Source organism: Pseudophryne corroboree, chromosome 11, assembly GCF_028390025.1.
Source record: "Pseudophryne corroboree isolate aPseCor3 chromosome 11, aPseCor3.hap2, whole genome shotgun sequence".
In the NCBI taxonomy this organism is placed as follows: Eukaryota; Metazoa; Chordata; class Amphibia; order Anura; family Myobatrachidae; genus Pseudophryne; species Pseudophryne corroboree.
Genome location: NC_086454.1, coordinates 202,884,127 through 202,908,422, shown reverse-complemented (window position 1 = coordinate 202,908,422; position 24,296 = coordinate 202,884,127). Strand labels below are relative to the sequence as shown.

The window sequence follows — 24,296 nt, the reverse complement described above, 5'->3', positions numbered from 1 at the left end:
TCGGAATTTCATTGCTTTTTGTAGTTTGAGTGGAAGTGTTACAACAGGTTTCTGAAATGCCAGATCATGTGTAAGAAGCCTTAATGGGACATGTGAAACTGTAAGGTTTTTTTGTCTATGGAATTTCATAGCTATTTTTCAATTTATTTTTTTAAATTCCGAAATGTAAAATTTCACTGTAAGAATACACATTTGATTTTTTAAAATGTTTAACGATAACACACCCCTGGCAACGAGCATTACCCCTGGCCACAAGCATTACAAACCCCTGGCAACGAGTATGACACCTGTCCCAGAGCATTAAACCCCTGGCAACGAGCAAGACAACCACTATGCTACCCAATTACTGAGATCAGGGACACACTGGGAGAGAAGCCATTGGTGCAGAGGGACCAGAAGGTTGCTCTAAGGTGGGCGGATGCTGGAAGATTGACTTCCAGCAGCAGTACAGTGTACTGGTTTAAGTGATCTTCGGTAGTTTTCTGAAATTGGACATGTTCATCCATCATATATATACGCCATGACAAGGGCGTAACTAGGGTCTTTGGTGCCCAGGGCAAGTATAAGAATGCCCCCCCCACACAGCAGAAGCAACAGTCTCCCCTGCCAGCACCCCCTCCACCCACCCACACATACAGCAACACTGTCTCCCACCCACGCACACATACACAAACACTGTCTCCCTGGCAAGCACCCCCCTCCACCCAACCACACATACAGCTACACTGTCTCCCACCCACGCACACATACAGCAACACTGTATTCCCTGCCAGCACCCCCTTCCACCCACCCACACATACAGCAACACTGTCTCCCACCCACGCACACATAGAGCAACACTGTCTCCCCTGCCAGCACCCCCCTCCATCCACCCACACATACAGCAACACTGTCTCCCACCCACGCACTCATACACCAACACTGTCTCCCCTGCCAGCACCCCCCTCCACCCACCCACACATACAGCAACACTGTCTCCCACCCACGCACACATACAGCAACACTGTCTCCCCTGCCAGCACCCCCCTCCACCCACCCACACATACAGCAACACTGTCTCCCACCCACGCACACATACAGCAACACTGTCTCCCCTGCCAGCACCCCCCTCCACCCACCCACACATACAGCAACACTGTCTCCCACCCACGCACACATACAGCAACACTGTCTGCCCTGCCAGCACCCCCTCCACCCACACATACATACAGCAACACTGTCTCAAACCCACACACACATACAGCAACACTGTCTCCCCTGCCAGCATCCCCTTCCACCCACTCACACAGCAACACTGTCTCCCACCCACGCACACATACAGCAACACTGTCTCCCCTGCCAGCACCCCCCTCCACCCACCCACACATACAGCAACACTGTCTCCCACCCACGCACACATACAGCAACACTGTCTGCCCTGCCAGCACCCCCCCTCCACCCACCCACACAAACATACAGCAACACTGTCTCAAACCCACACACACATACAGCAACACTGTCTCCCCTGCCAGCATCCCCTTCCACCCACTCACACAGCAACACTGTCTCCCACCCACGCACACATACAGCAACACTGTCTCCCCTGCCAGCACCCCCTCCACCCACCCACACATACAGCAACACTGTCTCCCACCCACGCACACATACAGCAATACTGTCTTCCCTACCAGCACCCCCCTCCACCCACCCACACATACAGCAACACTGTCTCCCACCCACGCACACATACAGCAACACTATCTCCTCTGCCAGCACCCCCCCTCCACCCACACAGCAACACTGTCTCCCCTACCAGCACCCCCCTACCACCCACCCACACATACAGCAACACTGTCTTCCACCCACGCACACATACAGCAACACTGTCTCCCCTGCCAGCACCCCCTCCACCCACCCACACTTACAGCAACACTGTCTCCCACCCACGCACACATACAGCAACACTGTCTTCCCTGCCAGCACCCCCCTCCACCCACCCACACATACAGCAACACTGTCTCCCACCCACGCACACATACAGCAACACTGTCTCCCCTGCCAGCATCCCCCTCCACCCACACATACAGCAACACTGTCTCAAACCCATGCACACATACAGCAACACTGTCTCCCCTGCCAGCACCCCTTTCCACCCACTCACACAGCAACACTGTCTCCCACCCACGCACACATACAGCAACACTGTCTCCCCTGCCAGCACCCCCTCTCCACCCACCCACACATACAGCAACACCATCTCCCACCCACGCACACATACAGCAACACTGTCTCCCCTGCCAGCACCCCCTCCACCCACCCACACATACAGCAACACTGTCTCCCACCCACGCACACATACAGCAACACTGTCTCTCCTGCCAGCACCCACCAACACATACAGCAACACTGTCTCCCACCCACGCACACATACAGCAACACTGTCTCCCCTGCCAGCACCCCCCTCCACCAGCCCACACATACATTCATACAGCCAGCAACACTGTCTCCCACCCACGCACACATACAGCAACACTGTCTCCCCTGCCAGCACCCCCTCCACCCACCCACACAGCAACACTGTCTCCCACCCACGCACACATACAGCAACACTGTCTCCCCTGCCAGCACCCCCCTCCACCCACCCACACATATAGCAACACTGTCTCCCACCCACGCACGCATACAGCAACACTGTCCTCCCTGCAAGCACCCCCCTCCTCCCACCCACACATACAGCAACACTGTCTCAAACCCACGCACACATACAGCAACACTGTCTCCCCTGCCAGCACCCCCCTCCACCCACCCACACATCCAGCAACATTGTCTCAAACCCACGCACACATAGAGCAACACTGTCTCCCCTGCCAGCACCTCCTTCCACCCACCCACACATACAGCAACACTGTCTCCCACCCACGCACACATACAGCAACACTGTCTCCCCTGCCAGCACCCCCCTCCACCCACCCACAAGGCAACACTGTCTCCCACTCATGCACACATACAGCAACACTGTCTTCCCTGCCAGCATCCCCCTCCACCCACCCACACATACAGCCACACTGTCTCAAACCCACGCACACATACAGCAACACTGTATTCCCTGCCAGCACCCACTTCCACCCACCCACACAGCAACACTGTCTCCCACCCACGCACACATACAGCAACACTGTCTCCCCTGCCAGCACCCCCCTCCACCCACCCACACATACAGCAACACTGTCTCCCACCCACGCACACATACAGCAACACTGTCTCCCCTGCCAGCACCCCCCTCCACCCACCCACACATACAGCAACACTGTCTCCCACCCACGCACATATAAAGCAACACTGTCTTCCCTGCCAGCACCCCCCTCCACCCACCCACACATACAGCAACACTGTCTTCCCTGCCAGCACCCCCCTCCACCCACCCACACATACAGCAACACTGTCTCAAACCCACGCACACATAGAGCAACACTGTCTCCCCTGCCAGCACCCCCTTCCACCCACCCACACATACAGCAACACTGTCTCCCCTGCCAGCACCCCGCTCCACCCACCCACACATACAGCAACACTACCTCCCACCCACGCACACATACAGCTACACTGTCTCCCCTGCCAGCACCCCCCTCCACATACAGCAACACTGTCTCCCACCCACGCACACATAGAGCAATACTGTCTCCCTGCCAGCACCCCCTTCCACCCACCCACACATACAGCAACACTGTCTCCCTCCCACGCACACATACAGCAACACTGTATTCCCTGCCAGCACCCCCTTCCACCCACCCACACATACAGCAACACTGTCTCCCACCCACGCACACATACAGCAACACTGTCTCCCCTGCCAGCACCCCCCTCCACCCACCCACACATACAGCAACACTGTCTCAAACCCACGCACACATACAGCAACACTATCTCCCCTGCCAGCACCCCCTAACACCCACCCACACATACAGCAACACTGTCTCCCACCCACGGACACATACAGCAACACTGTCTCCCCTGCCAGCACCCCCCTCCACCCACCCATACATACAGCAACACTGTCTCCCACCCACGCACATATACAGCAACACTGTCTTCCCTGCCAGCACCCCCCTCCACCCACACATACAGCAACACTGTCTCCCACCCACACACACATACAGCAACACTGTCTTCCCTGCCAGCACCCCCTCCAACCACCCACACATACAGCAACACTGTCTCCAATCCCACGCACACATACAGCAACACTGTCTTCCCTGCCAGCACCCCCCTCCACCCACCCACACATACAGCAACACTGTCTCAAACCCACGCACACATAGAGCAACACTGTCTCCCCTGCCAGCACCCCCTTCCACCCACCCACCCTGCCAGCACCCCGCTCCACCCACCCACACATACAGCAACACTACCTCCCACCCACACACACAAACAGCTACACTGTCTCCCCTGCCAGCACCCCCCTCCACATACAGCAACACTGTCTCCCACCCACGCACACATAGAGCAATACTGTCTCCCTGCCAGCACCCCCTTCCACCCACCCACACATACAGCAACACTGTCTCAAACCCACGCACACATAGAGCAACACTGTCTCCCCTGCCAGCACCCCCTTCCACCCATCCACACATACAGCAACACTACCTCCCACCCACGCACACATACAGCAACACTGTCTCCCCTGCCAGCACCCCCTCCACATACAGCAACACTGTCTCCCACCCACGCACACATAGAGCAACACTGTCTCCCTGCCAGCACCCCCTTCCACCCACCCACACATACAGCAACACTGTCTCAAACCCACGCACACATAGAGCAACACTATCTCCCCTGCCAGCACCCCCTTCCACCCACCCACACATACAGCAACACTGTCTCCCCTGCCAGCACCCCGCTCCACCCACCCACACATACAGCAACACTACCTCCCACCCACGCAGACATACAGCTACACTGTCTCCCCTGCCAGCACCCCCCTCCACATACAGCATCACTGTCTCCCACCCACGCACACATAGAGCAACACTGTCTCCCTGCCAGCACCCCCTTCCACCCACCCACCCACACATACAGCAACACTGTCTCCCACCCACGCACACATACAGCAACACTGTATTCCCTGCCAGCACCCCCTTCCACCCACCCACACAGCAACACTGTCTCCCACCCACGCACACATACAGCAACACTGTCTCCCCTGCCAGCACCCCCCTCCACCCACCCACACATACAGCAACACTGTCTCAAACCCACGCACACATACAGCAACACTGTCTCCCCTGCCAGCACCCCCTTCCACCCACCCACACATACAGCAACACTGTCTCCCACCCACGCACACATACAGCAAAACCGTCTCCCCTGCCAGCACCCCCCTCCACCCACCCACACATACTGCAACACTGTCTCCCACCCACGCACATATACAGCAATACTGACTTCCCTGCCAGCACCCCCCTCCACCCACCCACACATACAGCAACACTGTCTCCCACCCACGCACACATACAGCAACACTGTCATCCCTGCCAGCACCCCCCTCCACCCACCCACACATACAGCAACACTGTCTCAAACCCACGCACACATACAGCAACACTGTCTCCCCTGCCAGCACCCCCTCCACATACAGCAACACTGTCTCCCACCCACGCACACATAGAGCAACACTGTCTCCCTGCCAGCACCCCCTTCCACCCACCCACACATACAGCAACACTGTCTCAAACCCACGCACACATAGAGCAACACTATCTCCCCTGCCAGCACCCCCTTCCACCCACCCACACATACAGCAACACTGTCTCCCCTGCCAGCACCCCGCTCCACCCACCCACACATACAGCAACACTACCTCCCACCCACGCACACATACAGCTACACTGTCTCCCCTGCCAGCACCCCCCTCCACATACAGCATCACTGTCTCCCACCCACGCACACATAGAGCAACACTGTCTCCCTGCCAGCACCCCCTTCCACCCACCCACCCACCCACACATACAGCAACACTGTCTCCCACCCACGCACACATACAGCAACACTGTATTCCCTGCCAGCACCCCCTTCCACCCACCCACACAGCAACACTGTCTCCCACCCACGCACACATACAGCAACACTGTCTCCCCTGCCAGCACCCCCCTCCACCCACCCACACATACAGCAACACTGTCTCAAACCCACGCACACATACAGCAACACTGTCTCCCCTGCCAGCACCCCCCTCCACCCACCCACACATACAGCAACACTGTCTCAAACCCACGCTCACATACAGCAACACTGTCTCCCCTGCCAGCACCCCCTTCCACCCACCCACACATACAGCAACACTGTCTCCCACCCACGCACACATACAGCAAAACTGTCTCCCCTGCCAGCACCCCCCTTCACCCACCCACACATACAGCAACACTGTCTCCCACCCACGCACATATACAGCAACACTGACTTCCCTGCCAGCACCCCCCTCCACCCACCCACACATACAGCAACACTGTCTCCCACCCACGCACACATACAGCAACACTGTCATCCCTGCCAGCACCCCCCTCCACCCACCCACACATACAGCAACACTGTCTCAAACCCACGCACACATAGAGCAACACTGTCTCCCCTGCCAGCACCCCCTTCCACCCACCCACCCTGCCAGCACCCCGCTCCACCCACCCACACATACAGCAACACTACCTCCCACCCACGCACACAAACAGCTACACTGTCTCCCCTGCCAGCACCCCCCTCCACATACAGCAACACTGTCTCCCACCCACGCACACATAGAGCAATACTGTCTCCCTGCCAGCACCCCCTTCCACCCACCCACACATACAGCAACACTGTCTCAAACCCACGCACACATAGAGCAACACTGTCTCCCCTGCCAGCACCCCCTTCCACCCATCCACACATACAGCAACACTACCTCCCACCCACGCACACATACAGCAACACTGTCTCCCCTGCCAGCACCCCCTCCACATACAGCAACACTGTCTCCCACCCACGCACACATAGAGCAACACTGTCTCCCTGCCAGCACCCCCTTCCACCCACCCACACATACAGCAACACTGTCTCAAACCCACGCACACATAGAGCAACACTATCTCCCCTGCCAGCACCCCCTTCCACCCACCCACACATACAGCAACACTGTCTCCCCTGCCAGCACCCCGCTCCACCCACCCACACATACAGCAACACTACCTCCCACCCACGCAGACATACAGCTACACTGTCTCCCCTGCCAGCACCCCCCTCCACATACAGCATCACTGTCTCCCACCCACGCACACATAGAGCAACACTGTCTCCCTGCCAGCACCCCCTTCCACCCACCCACACATACAGCAACACTGTCTCCCACCCACGCACACATACAGCAACACTGTATTCCCTGCCAGCACCCCCTTCCACCCACCCACACAGCAACACTGTCTCCCACCCACGCACACATACAGCAACACTGTCTCCCCTGCCAGCACCCCCCTCCACCCACCCACACATACAGCAACACTGTCTCAAACCCACGCACACATACAGCAACACTGTCTCCCCTGCCAGCACCCCCTTCCACCCACCCACACATACAGCAACACTGTCTCCCACCCACGCACACATACAGCAAAACTGTCTCCCCTGCCAGCACCCCCCTCCACCCACCCACACATACTGCAACACTGTCTCCCACCCACGCACATATACAGCAATACTGACTTCCCTGCCAGCACCCCCCTCCACCCACCCACACATACAGCAACACTGTCTCCCACCCACGCACACATACAGCAACACTGTCATCCCTGCCAGCACCCCCCTCCACCCACCCACACATACAGCAACACTATCTCAAACCCACGCACACATAGAGCAACACTGTCTCCCCTGCCAGCACCCCCTTCCACCCACCCACCCTGCCAGCACCCCGCTCCACCCACCCACACATACAGCAACACTACCTCCCACCCACGCACACAAACAGCTACACTGTCTCCCCTGCCAGCACCCCCCTCCACATACAGCAACACTGTCTCCCACCCACGCACACATAGAGCAATACTGTCTCCCTGCCAGCACCCCCTTCCACCCACCCACACATACAGCAACACTGTCTCAAACCCACGCACACATAGAGCAACACTGTCTCCCCTGCCAGCACCCCCTTCCACCCATCCACACATACAGCAACACTACCTCCCACCCACGCACACATACAGCAACACTGTCTCCCCTGCCAGCACCCCCTCCACATACAGCAACACTGTCTCCCACCCACGCACACATAGAGCAACACTGTCTCCCTGCCAGCACCCCCTTCCACCCACCCACACATACAGCAACACTGTCTCAAACCCACGCACACATAGAGCAACACTATCTCCCCTGCCAGCACCCCCTTCCACCCACCCACACATACAGCAACACTGTCTCCCCTGCCAGCACCCCGCTCCACCCACCCACACATACAGCAACACTACCTCCCACCCACGCAGACATACAGCTACACTGTCTCCCCTGCCAGCACCCCCCTCCACATACAGCATCACTGTCTCCCACCCACGCACACATAGAGCAACACTGTCTCCCTGCCAGCTCCCCCTTCCACCCACCCACCCACCCACACATACAGCAACACTGTCTCCCACCCACGCACACATACAGCAACACTGTATTCCCTGCCAGCACCCCCTTCCACCCACCCACACAGCAACACTGTCTCCCACCCACGCACACATACAGCAACACTGTCTCCCCTGCCAGCACCCCCCTCCACCCACCCACACATACAGCAACACTGTCTCAAACCCACGCACACATACAGCAACACTGTCTCCCCTGCCAGCACCCCCTTCCACCCACCCACACATACAGCAACACTGTCTCCCACCCACGCACACATACAGCAAAACTGTCTCCCCTGCCAGCACCCCCCTCCACCCACCCACACATACTGCAACACTGTCTCCCACCCACGCACATATACAGCAATACTGACTTCCCTGCCAGCACCCCCCTCCACCCACCCACACATACAGCAACACTGTCTCCCACCCACGCACACATACAGCAACACTGTCATCCCTGCCAGCACCCCCCTCCACCCACCCACACATACAGCAACACTGTCTCAAACCCACGCACACATACAGCAACACTGTCTCCCCTGCCAGCACCCCCTCCACATACAGCAACACTGTCTCCCACCCACGCACACATAGAGCAACACTGTCTCCCTGCCAGCACCCCCTTCCACCCACCCACACATACAGCAACACTGTCTCAAACCCACGCACACATAGAGCAACACTATCTCCCCTGCCAGCACCCCCTTCCACCCACCCACACATACAGCAACACTGTCTCCCCTGCCAGCACCCCGCTCCACCCACCCACACATACAGCAACACTACCTCCCACCCACGCACACATACAGCTACACTGTCTCCCCTGCCAGCACCCCCCTCCACATACAGCATCACTGTCTCCCACCCACGCACACATAGAGCAACACTGTCTCCCTGCCAGCACCCCCTTCCACCCACCCACCCACCCACACATACAGCAACACTGTCTCCCACCCACGCACACATACAGCAACACTGTATTCCCTGCCAGCACCCCCTTCCACCCACCCACACAGCAACACTGTCTCCCACCCACGCACACATACAGCAACACTGTCTCCCCTGCCAGCACCCCCCTCCACCCACCCACACATACAGCAACACTGTCTCAAACCCACGCACACATACAGCAACACTGTCTCCCCTGCCAGCACCCCCTTCCACCCACCCACACATACAGCAACACTGTCTCCCACCCACGCACACATACAGCAAAACTGTCTCCCCTGCCAGCACCCCCCTCCACCCACCCACACATACAGCAACACTGTCTCCCACCCACGCACACATACAGCAAAACTGTCTCCCCTGCCAGCACCCCCCTCCACCCACCCACACATACAGCAACACTGTCTCCCACCCACGCACATATACAGCAACACTGACTTCCCTGCCAGCACCCCCCTCCACCCACCCACACATACAGCAACACTGTCTCCCACCCACGCACACATACAGCAACACTGTCATCCCTGCCAGCACCCCCCTCCACCCACCCACACATACAGCAACACTGTCTCAAACCCACGCACACATAGAGCAACACTGTCTCCCCTGCCAGCACCCCCTTCCACCCATCCACACATACAGCAACACTACCTCCCACCCACGCACACATACAGCTACACTGTCTCCCCTGCCAGCACCCCCTCCACATACAGCAACACTGTCTCCCACCCACGCACACATAGAGCAACACTGTCTCCCTGCCAGCACCCCCTTCCACCCACCCACACATACAGCAACACTGTCTCCCACCCACGCACACATACAGCAACAGTGCCTCCCCTGCCAGCACCCCCCTCCACCCACCCACACATACAGCAACACTGTCTACCACCCACGCACACATACAGCAACACTGTCTCCCCTGCCAGCACCCCCTCCACACAGCAGGGAGGGGGGGAGTGGCCGGACACACAGCAGGGGAGGGGGGTTGCTGGACACACAGCAGGGGGGAAGGGGGGGGCGGACACAGCAGGGGAGGGGAGGCTGGCCGGACACACAGCAGGGGAGGGGAGGGTGGCCAGACACACAGCAGGGGAGGGGAGGGTGGCCGGACACACAGCAGGGGAGGGGAGGGTGGCCGGACACACAGCAGGGGAGGGGAGGGTGGCCGGACACACAGCAGGGGAGGGGAGGGTGGCCGGACACACAGCAGGGGAGGGGAGGGTGGCCGGACACACAGCAGGGGAGGGGAGGGTGGCCGGACACACAGCAGGGGAGGGGAGGGTGTCCGGACACACAGCAGGGGAGGGGAGGGTGGCCGGACACATAGTAGGGGTGGGGGGGGAGCAGACACACAGCAGGGAGGGGGGAGGTACCCGGACACAGCGGAAGGAGGAGGTGGGGCCGGACACACACAGCAGGGAGGGCGGGGGACGGACACACAGTAGGGAAGAGGGGGGGTGGCCGGACACAGCGGGAGGAGGGGAGGGTGGCCGGACACACAGCAGGGGGGGGGGCAGACACACAGCAGGGGTGGGGGCGGCCGGACACACAGCAGGGGTGGGGGCGGCCGGACACACAGCAGGGGAGGGGGTGGCCGGACACACAGCAGGGGAGGGGGTGGCCGGACACACAACAGGGGAGGGGGTGGACGGACACACAGCAGGGGAGGGGGCGGCCGGACACACAGCAGGGAAGATGGGGGGGGATGGCCAGACACACAGCAGGGAAGGCGGGGGGGGTTCACACAGCAGGGAGGGCGGCGAGGGACGGACACACAGCAGGGAGGGCGGAGGGGGGGACGGAAGGACACACAGCAGGGCTGGCGGGCGGGGGGGAGGGGACGGACACACAGCAGGGAGAGCAGGGGGGGGGGACACAGCAGGGAGTGCGGGGGGGGGACAGACGGACACCCAGCAGGGAGGGCGGGGGGGTGGACACACAGCAGGGAAGGCGGGGGGTGGACACACAGCAGGGGGGGTGGACACACAGCAGGGGGGGTGGACACACAGCAGGGGGGGGTGGACACAGCAGGGGGGGGTGGACACAGCAGGGGGGGGTGGACACACAGCAGGGGGGGGTGGACACACAGCAGGGGGGGGTGGACACACAGCAGGGGGGGGTGGACACACAGCAGGGGGGGGTGGACACACAGCAGGGGGGGGTGGACACACAGCAGGGGGGGGCACAGCAGGGGGGGGCACAGCAGGGGGGGCACACAGCAGGGGAGGGGGTGGCTGGACACACAGCAGGGGAGGGGGTGGCCGGACACACAGCAAGTAGGGAGGGAGGGGGGGCAGACACACAGCAGGAAGGGGATGGGGCCGGACACACAGCAGGGAGGGGGGGGGGGCGGACACACAGCAGGGAGGGGGGTCGGACACACAGCAGGGAGGGCGGGGGGGGGGACACACAGCAGGGAGGGCGGGGGGGGGACACACAGCAGGAAGGGCGGGGGGGAGACGAATGGACACACAGCAGGGAGGGGGGGGCGGACACACAGCAGGGAGGGCGGGAGGACGGATGGACACACAGCAGGGAGGGCGGTGGGACGGACACACAGCAGGGTGGGCGGGGGGGACACACAGCAGGGAGGGCGGGGGGGCGGGAACACAGCAGGGAGGGCGGGGGACGGACACACAGCAGGGAGGATGGGGATGGGGGGGACACACAGCAGGGAGGGCGAGGGGCGGAGACCCAGCAGGGAGGCAGGGAAGCAGGGCGGGGGGGGACACAGGAGGGAGAGAAGCGGGTGGGCGGGGAGAGAAGGAGGGATGGGCGGGGAGAGAAGGAGGGCGGGGGGGGGCACAGCAGGGGGGGAGGCCAGTGCCAGTATATGGCTGTGTGGGTGACACCTCATAAAATTGCTCCAAGGTCACCTCAGGGGATGCCGTGACACCCTGGGGAATGACAGCACCATGTCTGGGGCAGGGGGAACCCCACGCGTGATGTACACCGAGCGTGGAAAGTTTCCCCGCATCACAGGCTACAACGTGTCCTGGCCCCCCCGCACCCACAGCCTCTGTGCCCCGATCATACAGACTCCATTACAGGCCTCCCTTCCACCCTGCACAGGACTCCATTACACAGACGCGCACACCGGCCAGTGCGAGGGGGAGATTCCACTAGCACGTCTCTTACATGATACCTGGTGGGCCAGCCATGGTAAGCTGACCCAGCAGAAGAGGGGATCGGACCGGCCCAGCGGTGGCCTGTCCTGGTGGTCCAATCTGCCCCTCCACGTTGAGTGATGTATGCTGGGGAGAGGGCCGGGAACTGCAGTTTAAATGCCGCGTCGGGGCGGGGCGGCGGCGGCACACAGCAGGAGGTGATGAAGCCGGTTATACAGCGGGATGGGGAAGGGGGGGATAGCCGGGCACACAGCGGGAGAGGAGGGTGGCCGGACATACCTTGTCACAGTGCAGGGACTCTGTGCCTGGCAGAGCGCCCTGCAGAAGGACACCGACTTCTTTGTATCTCCGGCCTGCCAGCATGTCTCCAATAGTAGTAGGGAAGGAGCTTGGCAGGCGGGCACACAGCACAAGATGTACAGTGTCAGCCATCGTGGTACACCTAGTGAAGCTACTCTCTGTACACCCCCTGCTGGCGGCCACTGCGCAGCCGCAACAAATTGAAAAGTCCTATCTTTATAATGGGGCATATTTTACTTAATTAAAAAAAATCTGTAACTTTCTGAAAAACCACAACCCCAAAAGGCACTACACTGGGACAAGATCTATCTAATAAAACAAACCCCAAGTCTTAATTCGTCCTCTATCCTGAGTTATGCCTTCCCAAAAAAATTCTCATTCACTCTATGGGAAAACGGTGTCAAAAACGCCTCACAAGAAGTCACAGAAAAAAACTGACAGTTGGAACTTTAGGTTACACCCAATTCCTCATTTTTTATTATTTTGCCCTGAAATTTGGCATGCAGCAGCGGGTGACGATTCTGCGCATCCTTGCCAAATTTCAGCTCAGTGTGTCCAATCACTTTTGAGGTGTAGCCCCTCAAACACCATGCCCCCATCTCAGAAGTTCCCTATGGGAGAATTCCGTTTGTTCGATTCAGCCTTAATATAAGGGCACGACCGTACCCTTATAATACTATACAGTACTGTACTGTAGACACATACAGTAGAATTTGACGGCAGATAAGTACCACTGTGTCCATCTAGTATGACCCTTTTTAACAATATTTTTATCTCAAACCTTATTTGATCCTAGCTCCCCTTTCCATTCTCTGTTCCAAACTACAGAACAGTACTTATAGTACTGTATTCAGGATTTTAGTCTTTCTGGGTACAGTACTGTACTGCAAGCTCAGTGAGACAGTACAATATTTCTAAAGTATAGTACATTAACTCCTGAAGTTGATGTGTATAGTAAATTACTGTATCACACCTTTACAGTAAGACTTTAGTACAGTATCTTGATTAGAGATATGCAGCGGGCATTATTTGGGTTTTGTGATTTGGTTTTGGATTTGGTTCCGCGGTCGTGTTTTGGATTAGCAACGCATTTTGGCAAAGCCACCCTTTTGAATTTTTGTCGGATTCGATGCATTTTGGATTCTGTGTTTTTTTTCCAAAAACCCCTCAAAAACAGCTTAAATCATAGAATTTGGGGGGAATTTTGATCCTATAGTATTATTAAGCTCAATAACCATAATTTCCACTCATTTCCAGTCTATTCTAAACACCTCACAATATTATTTATAGTCCTAAAATTTGCACCAAGGTCGCTGGCTGACTAAGCTAAGCGACCCAAGTGGGCGGCACAAACACCTGGCTCATCTAGGAGTGGCACTGCAGTGTCAGACAGGATGGCACTTAAAAAAATAGTCCCCAAACAGCACATGATGCAAAGATTTAAAAAAAAGGTGCAAGATGGAATTGTCCTTGGGCCCTCCCACCCACCCTTATGTTGTATAAACAGGACATGCACACATTAACAAACCCATAATTTCAGCGACATGGTCTGCCACATGACTGTGGCTGAAATGACTGGTTGGTTTGGGCCCCCACCAAAAAAGAAGCAATCAATCTCTCCTTGCATTAACTGTATCTACAGAGGCAAGATGTCCACCTCATCCTCATCCCCCAATTCCTCACCCCTTTCACTGTGTACATCCTCCTCCTCACAGAGTATTCATTCGTCCCCACTAGAATCCACCATCACAGGTCCCTATGTACTTTCTGGAGGCAATTGCTGGTAAATGTCTCCACGGAGGAATTTATTATAATTCATTTTGATGAACATCATCTTCTCCACATTTTCTGGAAGTAACCTCGTACGCCGATCACGGACAAAGTGACCGGCAGCACTAAACACTCTTTCGGAGTACACACTGTAGAGGGGGCAACTTAGGTAAAATAAAGCCAGTTTGTACAAGGGCCTCCAAATTGCCTCTTTTTCCTGCCAGTATATGTACGGACTGTCTGACATGCCTACAGTGATGCTGTCACTCATAAAATCCTCCACCATTCTTTCAATGGTGACACAATCATATGCAGTGACAGTAGATGACATGTCAGTAATCGTTGGCATGTCCTTCAGTCCGGACCAGATGTCAGCACTTGCTCCTGACTGCCCTGCATAACCGCCAGTGGGTGGTTTTGGAAATTTTATCCTATTCCTGGCAGCTCCAGTGGCGGTAGAAAATGAAAGAGGAGCTGTTGGCAAGTCGCGTTCCACTTGACTTGACAATTGTCTCACCAGAAGGTCTTTGAACATCTGCAGACTTGTGTCTGCCGGAAAGAGAGATACAATGTAGGCTTTTAGGCTTTAAACCTAGGATTGAGCACGGTGGCCAAAATGTAGTGCTCTGAATTCAACAGAATGACCACCCGTGAATCCTGGTTAAGCGAATGAAGGTCTCCATCCTCAAGTTTCACATGCCTAGCAGAATCACTCCATTTTAGCTCCTCTTTCAATCTCTCCAGCTTCCTCCTTAGCGCCAGCAACACCCATATCCTCATCCTGGTGTACTTCAATAGTGACATATTCAATTTGAATATCAGAAACTGGACTGTGGGTGCTCCTTCCAGCACTTGCAGGGGGCGTACAAATAGTGGAAGGAGCCACCTCTTCCCGTCCAGTGTTGGGAAGGTCAGGCATCGCACCCGCCGACACATTTGGACTCTCCTTGGGGATTTGTGATTTAGAAGAATGCACAATTCTTTGCTGTGCTTTTGCCAGCTTAAATCTTTTCATTTTTCTAGTGGGAGGATGAGTGCTTCCATCCTCATGTGAAGCTGAACCACTAGCCATGAACATAGGCCAGGGCCTCAGCCGTTCCCTGCCACTTTGTGTCATAAATGGCATATTGGCAAGTTTACGCTTCTCCTCAGACGATTTTAATTTAGATTTCTGGGTCAATTTACTGAACTTTTGTTTTTTGGATTTTACATGCTCTCTACTATGACATTGGGCATCGGCCTTGGCAGACAACGTTGATGGCATTGAATCGTCTCTGCCATGATTAGTGGCAGCAGCTTCAGCACTAGGTGGAAGTGGATCTTGATATTTCCCTATTTTACCCTCCACATTTTTGTTTACCATTTTTTAATGTGTGGAATTATATGCCAGTAATATATCTGGAATTAGACGGCGGTAATCTCTGGAATTAGATACCACTAGAAAGATACCAGATACCACTGTGACTGGAATGATGATGACCTATGCACAGTGACAGGACACTACCACAGCACCGTACAGCAGCAAGATGCAGCACTGGACTATTAGTAATGTACTGTAGTATACTGAGCACCACAATGCAGCACAAGACAATGAGCAGTGACACTGAGCACTGATGAGGATAATACTGAGAAGAACTGACACTGAGCAGCAAGATGCAGCACTGGACTATTGGTAATGTACTCTAGTATACTGAGCACCACAATGCAGCACAAGACAATGAGCAGTGATAATGAGCACTGATAAGGATAATACTGAGAAGAACTGACACTGAGCAGCAAGATGCAGCACTGGACTATTAGTAATGTACTGTAGTATACTGAGCACCACAATGCAGTGTACTGAGTGTGGTGGGTGGGCCTCCTGTCATATGTGGGCTGGGCTACATGGCTAAACCTAAAACAGGCCACACAGACACATCAGCCTACCAGGATTCTTCCTGTTGAGGCCTATGGCCTATCTCCCCCTGACTGAAACAATATGTCATGCATGATGTCACAACTCGGCGGACATGTATTGTGATGTCAGTAATTAGTGGACACAGCAGCCAGGTCTGGCGACAGCAGGGACAAAGGAGTATGCTTGTACCAGGTTCTCAAACTCGGAGGGGCTATTCAGTTTCTCATACAGTACCTTTGCAGTTTTAAAATAACATGAATCCTAATAAGCACCAATATGAAGAAATGTGATTTGTCTAGCTGCATACTGTACTGTACAGTATTTTTTTAGGTACTGTACATTACTGTAGTAATATTCAAGTCACAATTGTGCTTACATTTTTCAGTAAAACACTGTATGTTACACGGTTATAAATGATGTGTGTATTTGTTTTAATTTTTTATGCAATAAAAAAGCATTTTAGAACTTTGCACAATTGTACTGAGTGCTTCCTTTATGCAGTGGAGGGTAATTCCTCTCCACACATATGCTGATGGTTCATACAGTACAGTAGTTGCCTACCCTCACGGATATTGCAGGAGTCTCCAAATTGCAATTCTTATCTCCTAATCACCTGCATCATACAGTACAGTACATTAAATCAAATCTCCCAGAATGTTAACCGCAGCCTGGGTTACAACAAGGAATTTGTATGGACGGTGATTTACGCCTGTCAATACAGGTACAGCATGACTGCTACTGTACAGTATTTGTGCAAAGCAGTCCTGACTCTAAGCAACCCCCTCCTAGCCCCCCTGTGGTAGAGAACACATCCTGTGTACCAGCAAGCTTCTTACTGTACTGTACAGTATCTCAATGTCTTCCAATACTCTGAAGTGTGAGGTGCAAATGTTTTATTAGTAATACAGTAGGTACTGTATAAAGAAACATAGATTTTGATGGAAGATACTGTAAGAACCACTTGGACCATCTAGTCTTTAGTTAAACAGACAAAAGACTTTGGACAAGGTTATTCTAAATTGCATTTGGAGTTTAATGCATACACTAGAGATCTGTCCACACTGTATTGTACTGTACTGTACATACAGTACTGTACAGTATCTACTTTATCCTGCCATGTACAGTATGGCACGGCTTGAAATCTCAGACTATAAGAGGATTTAAAATACAATAGCCATGTTTTGTAACATTTCTTAAGTTGCTTTTTTATTATGGTACTTTACATTAGAGATGAGCGGGTTCGGTTTCTCTGAATCCGAACCCGCCAGAACTTCATGTTTTTTTTCACGGGTCCGAGCGACTCGGATCTTCCCGCCTTGCTCGGTTAACCCGAGCGCGCCCGAACGTCATCATGACGCTGTCGGATTCTCGCGAGGCTCGGATTCTATCGCGAGACTCGGATTCTATATAAGGAGCCGCGCGTCGCCGCCATTTTCACACGTGCATTGAGATTGATAGGGAGAGGACGTGGCTGGCGTCCTCTCCATTTAGATTATAAGAGACTGAGAGAGATTTACTGGAGCTGACTAGGAGGAGTACTGTTACTGTAGAAGTGTAGAGACTGAGTGGAGAGAGTTTACTAGTGAGGACAGTGCAGTTTACTTTATAATCCGTTCTCTGCCTGAAAAAAGCGATACACAGCACACAGTGACTCAGTCACATACCATATCTGTGTGCACTGCTCAGGCTCAGGCCAGTGTGCTGCATCATCTATTATCTATATATAATATTATATATATCTGTCTGACTGCTCAGCTCACACAGCTTATAATTGTGGGGGAGACTGGGGAGCACTACTGCAGTGCCAGTTATAGGTTATAGCAGGAGCCAGGAGTACATAATATATTATATAGTGAGTGACCACCAGACACACAGTGCAGTTTATTTAATATATCCGTTCTCTGCCTGAAAAAAGCGATACACACAGTGACTCAGTCAGTCACATACCATATCTGTGTGCACTGCTCAGGCTCAGGCCAGTGTGCTGCATCATCTATTATCTATATATAATATTATATATATCTGTCTGACTGCTCAGCTCACACAGCTTATAATTGTGGGGGAGACTGGGGAGCACTACTGCAGTGCCAGTTATAGGTTATAGCAGGAGCCAGGAGTACATAATATATTATATAGTGAGTGACCACCAGACACACAGTGCAGTTTATTTAATATATCCGTTCTCTGCCTGAAAAAAGCGATACACACAGTGACTCAGTCAGTCACATACCATATCTGTGTGCACTGCTCAGGCTCAGGCCAGTGTGCTGCATCATCTATTATCTATATATAATATTATATATATCTGTCTGACTGCTCAGCTCACACAGCTTATAATTGTGGGGGAGACTGGGGAGCACTACTGCAGTGCCAGTTATAGGTTATAGCAGGAGCCAGGAGTACATAATATATTATATAGTGAGTGACCACCAGACACACAGTGCAGTTTATTTAATATATCCGTTCTCTGCCTGAAAAAAGCGATACACACAGTGACTCAGTCAGTCACATACCATATCTGTGTGCACTGCTCAGGCTCAGGCCAGTGTGCTGCATCATCTATTATCTATATATAATATTATATATATCTGTCTGACTGCTCAGCTCACACAGCTTATAATTGTGGGGGAGACTGGGGAGCACTACTGCAGTGCCAGTTATAGGTTATAGCAGGAGCCAGGAGTACATAATATATTATATAGTGAGTGACCACCAGACACACAGTGCAGTTTATTTAATATATCCGTTCTCTGCCTGAAAAAAGCGATACACACAGTGACTCAGTCAGTCACATACCATATCTGTGTGCACTGCTCAGGCTCAGGCCAGTGTGCTGCATCATCTATATATATAATATATCTGTCTGACTGCTCAGCTCACACAGCTTATAATTGTGGGGGAGACTGGGGAGCACTACTGCAGTGCCAGTTATAGGTTATAGCAGGAGCCAGGAGTACATATTATATTAAAATTAAACAGTGCACACTTTTGCTGCAGGAGTGCCACTGCCAGTGTGACTGACCAGTGACCTGACCACACTGACCACCAGTATAGTTAGTAGTATACTTATATTGTGATTGCCTGAAAAAGTTAAACACTCGTCGTGTGACTTCACTTGTGTGTTTTTTTTTTTTTATTCTATAAAAATAAAACTCATTCTGCTGACAGACAGTGTCCAGCAGGTCCGTCATTATATAATATATAATATATACCTGTCCGGCTGCAGTAGTGATATATATATATTTTTTATATCATTTATCATCCAGTCGCAGCAGACACAGTACGGTAGTTCACGGCTGTGGCTACCTCTGTGTCTCTGCACTCGGCAGGCAGTCCGTCCATAATTGTAATACCACCTAACCGTGGATATTTTTCATTCTTCTTTATACATACATAGTTACATAGACATCTTCTCTTTATCAACCAGTCTATATTAGCTGCAGACACAGTACAGTACGGTAGTTCACGGCTGTGGCTACCTCTGTGTCTGCACTCGGCAGGCAGTCCGTCCATAATTGTATACCACCTAACCGTGGTTTTTTTTCATTCTTCTTTATACATACATAGTTACATAGACATCTTCTCTTTATCAACCAGTCTATATTAGCTGCAGACACAGTACAGTACGGTAGTTCACGGCTGTGGCTACCTCTGTGTCTGCACTCGGCAGGCAGTCCGTCCATAATTGTATACCACCTAACCGTGGATTTTTTTCAGTCTTCTTTATACATACATAGTTACATAGACATCTTCTCTTTATCAACCAGTCTATATTAGCTGCAGACACAGTACAGTACGGTAGTTCACGGCTGTGGCTACCTCTGTGTCTGCAGTCGGCAGGCAGTCCATAATTGTATACTAGTATCCATCTCCATTGTTTACCTGAGGTGCCTTTTAGTTGTGCCTATTAAAATATGGAGAACAAAAATGTTGAGGTTCCAAAATTAGGGAAAGATCAAGATCCACTTCCACTTCAAATCCAAAACACCAAATATCAGAAAAAAAAGGACTCCAAAACCTAAAATAAAATTGTCGGAGGAGAAGCGTAAACTTGCCAATATGCCATTTACCACACGGAGTGGCAAGGAACGGCTGAGGCCCTGGCCTATGTTCATGGCTAGTGGTTCAGCTTCACATGAGGATGGAAGCACTCAGCCTCTCGCTAGAAAAATGAAAAGACTCAAGCTGGCAAAAGCAGCACAGCAAAGAACTGTGCATTCTTCGAAATCCCAAATCCACAAGGAGAGTCCAATTGTGTCGGTTGCGATGCCTGACCTTCCCAACACTGGACGTGAAGAGCATGCGCCTTCCACCATTTGCACGCCCCCTGCAAGTGCTGGAAGGAGCACCCGCAGTCCAGTTCCTGATAGTCAGATTGAAGATGTCAGTGTTGAAGTACACCAGGATGAGGAGGATATGGGTGTTGCTGGCGCTGGGGAGGAAATTGACCAGGAGGATTCTGATGGTGAGGTGGTTTGTTTAAGTCAGGCACCCGGGGAGACACCTGTTGTCCGTGGGAGGAATATGGCCGTTGACATGCCAGGTGAAAATACCAAAAAAATCAGCTCTTCGGTGTGGAGGTATTTCACCAGAAATGCGGACAACAGGTGTCAAGCCGTGTGTTCCCTTTGTCAAGCTGTAATAAGTAGGGGTAAGGACGTTAACCACCTCGGAACATCCTCCCTTATACGTCACCTGCAGCGCATTCATAATAAGTCAGTGACAAGTTCAAAAACTTTGGGTGACAGCGGAAGCAGTCCACTGACCAGTAAATCCCTTCCTCTTGTAACCAAGCTCACGCAAACCACCCCACCAACTCCCTCAGTGTCAATTTCCTCCTTCCCCAGGAATGCCAATAGTCCTGCAGGCCATGTCACTGGCAATTCTGACGAGTCCTCTCCTGCCTGGGATTCCTCCGATGCATCCTTGCGTGTAACGCCTACTGCTGCTGGCGCTGCTGTTGTTGCCGCTGGGAGTCGATGGTCATCCCAGAGGGGAAGTCGTAAGCCCACTTGTACTACTTCCAGTAAGCAATTGACTGTTCAACAGTCCTTTGCGAGGAAGATGAAATATCACAGCAGTCATCCTACTGCAAAGCGGATAACTGAGGCCTTGGCATCCTGGGTGGTGAGAAACGTGGTTCCGGTATCCATCATTACTGCAGAGCCAACTAGAGACTTGTTGGAGGTACTGTGTCCCCGGTACCAAATACCATCTAGGTTCCATTTCTCTAGGCAGGCGATACCGAAAATGTACACAGACCTCAGAAAAAGAGTCACCAGTGTCCTAAAAAATGCAGCTGTACCCAATGTCCACTTAACCACGGACATGTGGACAAGTGGAGCAGGGCAGGGTCAGGACTATATGACTGTGACAGCCCACTGGGTAGATGTATGGACTCCCGCCGCAAGAACAGCAGCGGCGGCACCAGTAGCAGCATCTCGCAAACGCCAACTCTTTCCTAGGCAGGCTACGCTTTGTATCACCGGTTTCCAGAATACGCACACAGCTGAAAACCTCTTACGGCAACTGAGGAAGATCATCGCGGAATGGCTTACCCCAATTGGACTCTCCTGTGGATTTGTGGCATCGGACAACGCCAGCAATATTGTGTGTGCATTAAATATGGGCAAATTCCAGCACGTCCCATGTTTTGCACATACCTTGAATTTGGTGGTGCAGAATTTTTTAAAAAACGACAGGGGCGTGCAAGAGATGCTGTCGGTGGCCAGAAGAATTGCGGGACACTTTCGGCGTACAGGCACCACGTACAGAAGACTGGAGCACCACCAAAAACTACTGAACCTGCCCTGCCATCATCTGAAGCAAGAAGTGGTAACGAGGTGGAATTCAACCCTCTATATGCTTCAGAGGTTGGAGGAGCAGCAAAAGGCCATTCAAGCCTATACAATTGAGCACGATATAGGAGGTGGAATGCACCTGTCTCAAGTGCAGTGGAGAATGATTTCAACGTTGTGCAAGGTTCTGATGCCCTTTGAACTTGCCACACGTGAAGTCAGTTCAGACACTGCCAGCCTGAGTCAGGTCATTCCCCTCATCAGGCTTTTGCAGAAGAAGCTGGAGGCATTGAAGAAGGAGCTAAAAGGGAGCGATTCCGCTAGGCATGTGGGACTTGTGGATGCAGCCCTTAATTCGCTTAACAAGGATTCACGGGTGGTCAATCTGTTGAAATCAGAGCACTACATTTTGGCCACCGTGCTCGATCCTAGATTTAAAGCCTACCTTGGATCTCTCTTTCCGGCAGACACAAGTCTGCTGGGGTTGAAAGACCTGCTGGTGACAAAATTGTCAAGTCAAGCGGAACGCGACCTGTCAACATCTCCTCCTTCACATTCTCCCGCAACTGGGGGTGCGAGGAAAAGGCTCAGAATTCCGAGCCCACCCGCTGGCGGTGATGCAGGGCAGTCTGGAGCGACTGCTGATGCTGACATCTGGTCCGGACTGAAGGACCTGACAACGATTACGGACATGTCGTCTACTGTCACTGCATATGATTCTCTCAACATTGATAGAATGATGGAGGATTATATGAGTGACCGCATCCAAGTAGGCACGTCACACAGTCCGTACTTATACTGGCAGGAAAAAGAGGCAATTTGGAGGCCCTTGCACAAACTGGCTTTATTCTACCTAAGTTGCCCTCCCACAAGTGTGTACTCTGAAAGAGTGTTTAGTGCCGCCGCTCACCTTGTCAGCAATCGGCGTACGAGGTTACATCCAGAAAATGTGGAGAAGATGATGTTCATTAAAATGAATTATAATCAATTCCTCCGCGGAGACATTGACCAGCAGCAATTGCCTCCACAAAGTACACAGGGAGCTGAGATGGTGGATTCCAGTGGGGACGAATTGATAATCTGTGAGGAGGGGGATGTACACGGTGATATATCGGAGGGTGAAGATGAGGTGGACATCTTGCCTCTGTAGAGCCAGTTTGTGCAAGGAGAGATTAATTGCTTCTTTTTTGGGGGGGGTCCAAACCAACCCGTCATATCAGTCACAGTCGTGTGGCAGACCCTGTCACTGAAATGATGGGTTGGTTAAAGTGTGCATGTCCTGTTTTGTTTATACAACATAAGGGTGGGTGGGAGGGCCGAAGGACAATTCCATCTTGCACCTCTTTTTTCTTTTCTTTTTCTTTGCATCATGTGCTGATTGGGGAGGGTTTTTTGGAAGGGACATCCTGCGTGACACTGCAGTGCCACTCCTAGATGGGCCCGGTGTTTGTGTCGGCCACTAGGGTCGCTAATCTTACTCACACAGTCAGCTACCTCATTGCGCCTCTTTTTTTCGTTGCGTCATGTGCTGTTTGGGGAGGGTTTTTTGGAAGGGACATCCTGCGTGACACTGCAGTGCCACTCCTAGATGGGCCCGGTGTTTGTGTCGGCCACTAGGGTCGCTAATCTTACTCACACAGCTACCTCATTGCGCCTCTTTTTTTCTTTGCGTCATGTGCTGTTTGGGGAGGGTTTTTTGGAAGGGCCATCCTGCGTGACACTGCAGTGCCACTCCTAGATGGGCCCGGTGTTTGTGTCGGCCACTAGGGTCGCTAATCTTACTCACACAGCTACCTCATTGCGCCTCTTTTTTTCTTTGCGTCATGTGCTGTTTGGG

General features: G+C 53.3%; 1 long non-coding RNA gene across 2 annotated transcripts in view; it reads right to left on the bottom strand.

Annotated features, from left to right (window-relative positions):
• The window catches only part of LOC134970105 (uncharacterized), a 29,592-nt gene extending 16,434 nt beyond the window's left edge, over positions 1–13,158 (bottom strand). For both annotated transcript variants that reach the window (XR_010189663.1, XR_010189664.1), the window contains exon 1: positions 12,974–13,158. This is a non-coding gene — a long non-coding RNA (uncharacterized LOC134970105). The remainder of the gene's footprint in view (positions 1–12,973) is intronic.
• Between the last annotated feature and the right edge of the window lie 11,138 nt (positions 13,159–24,296).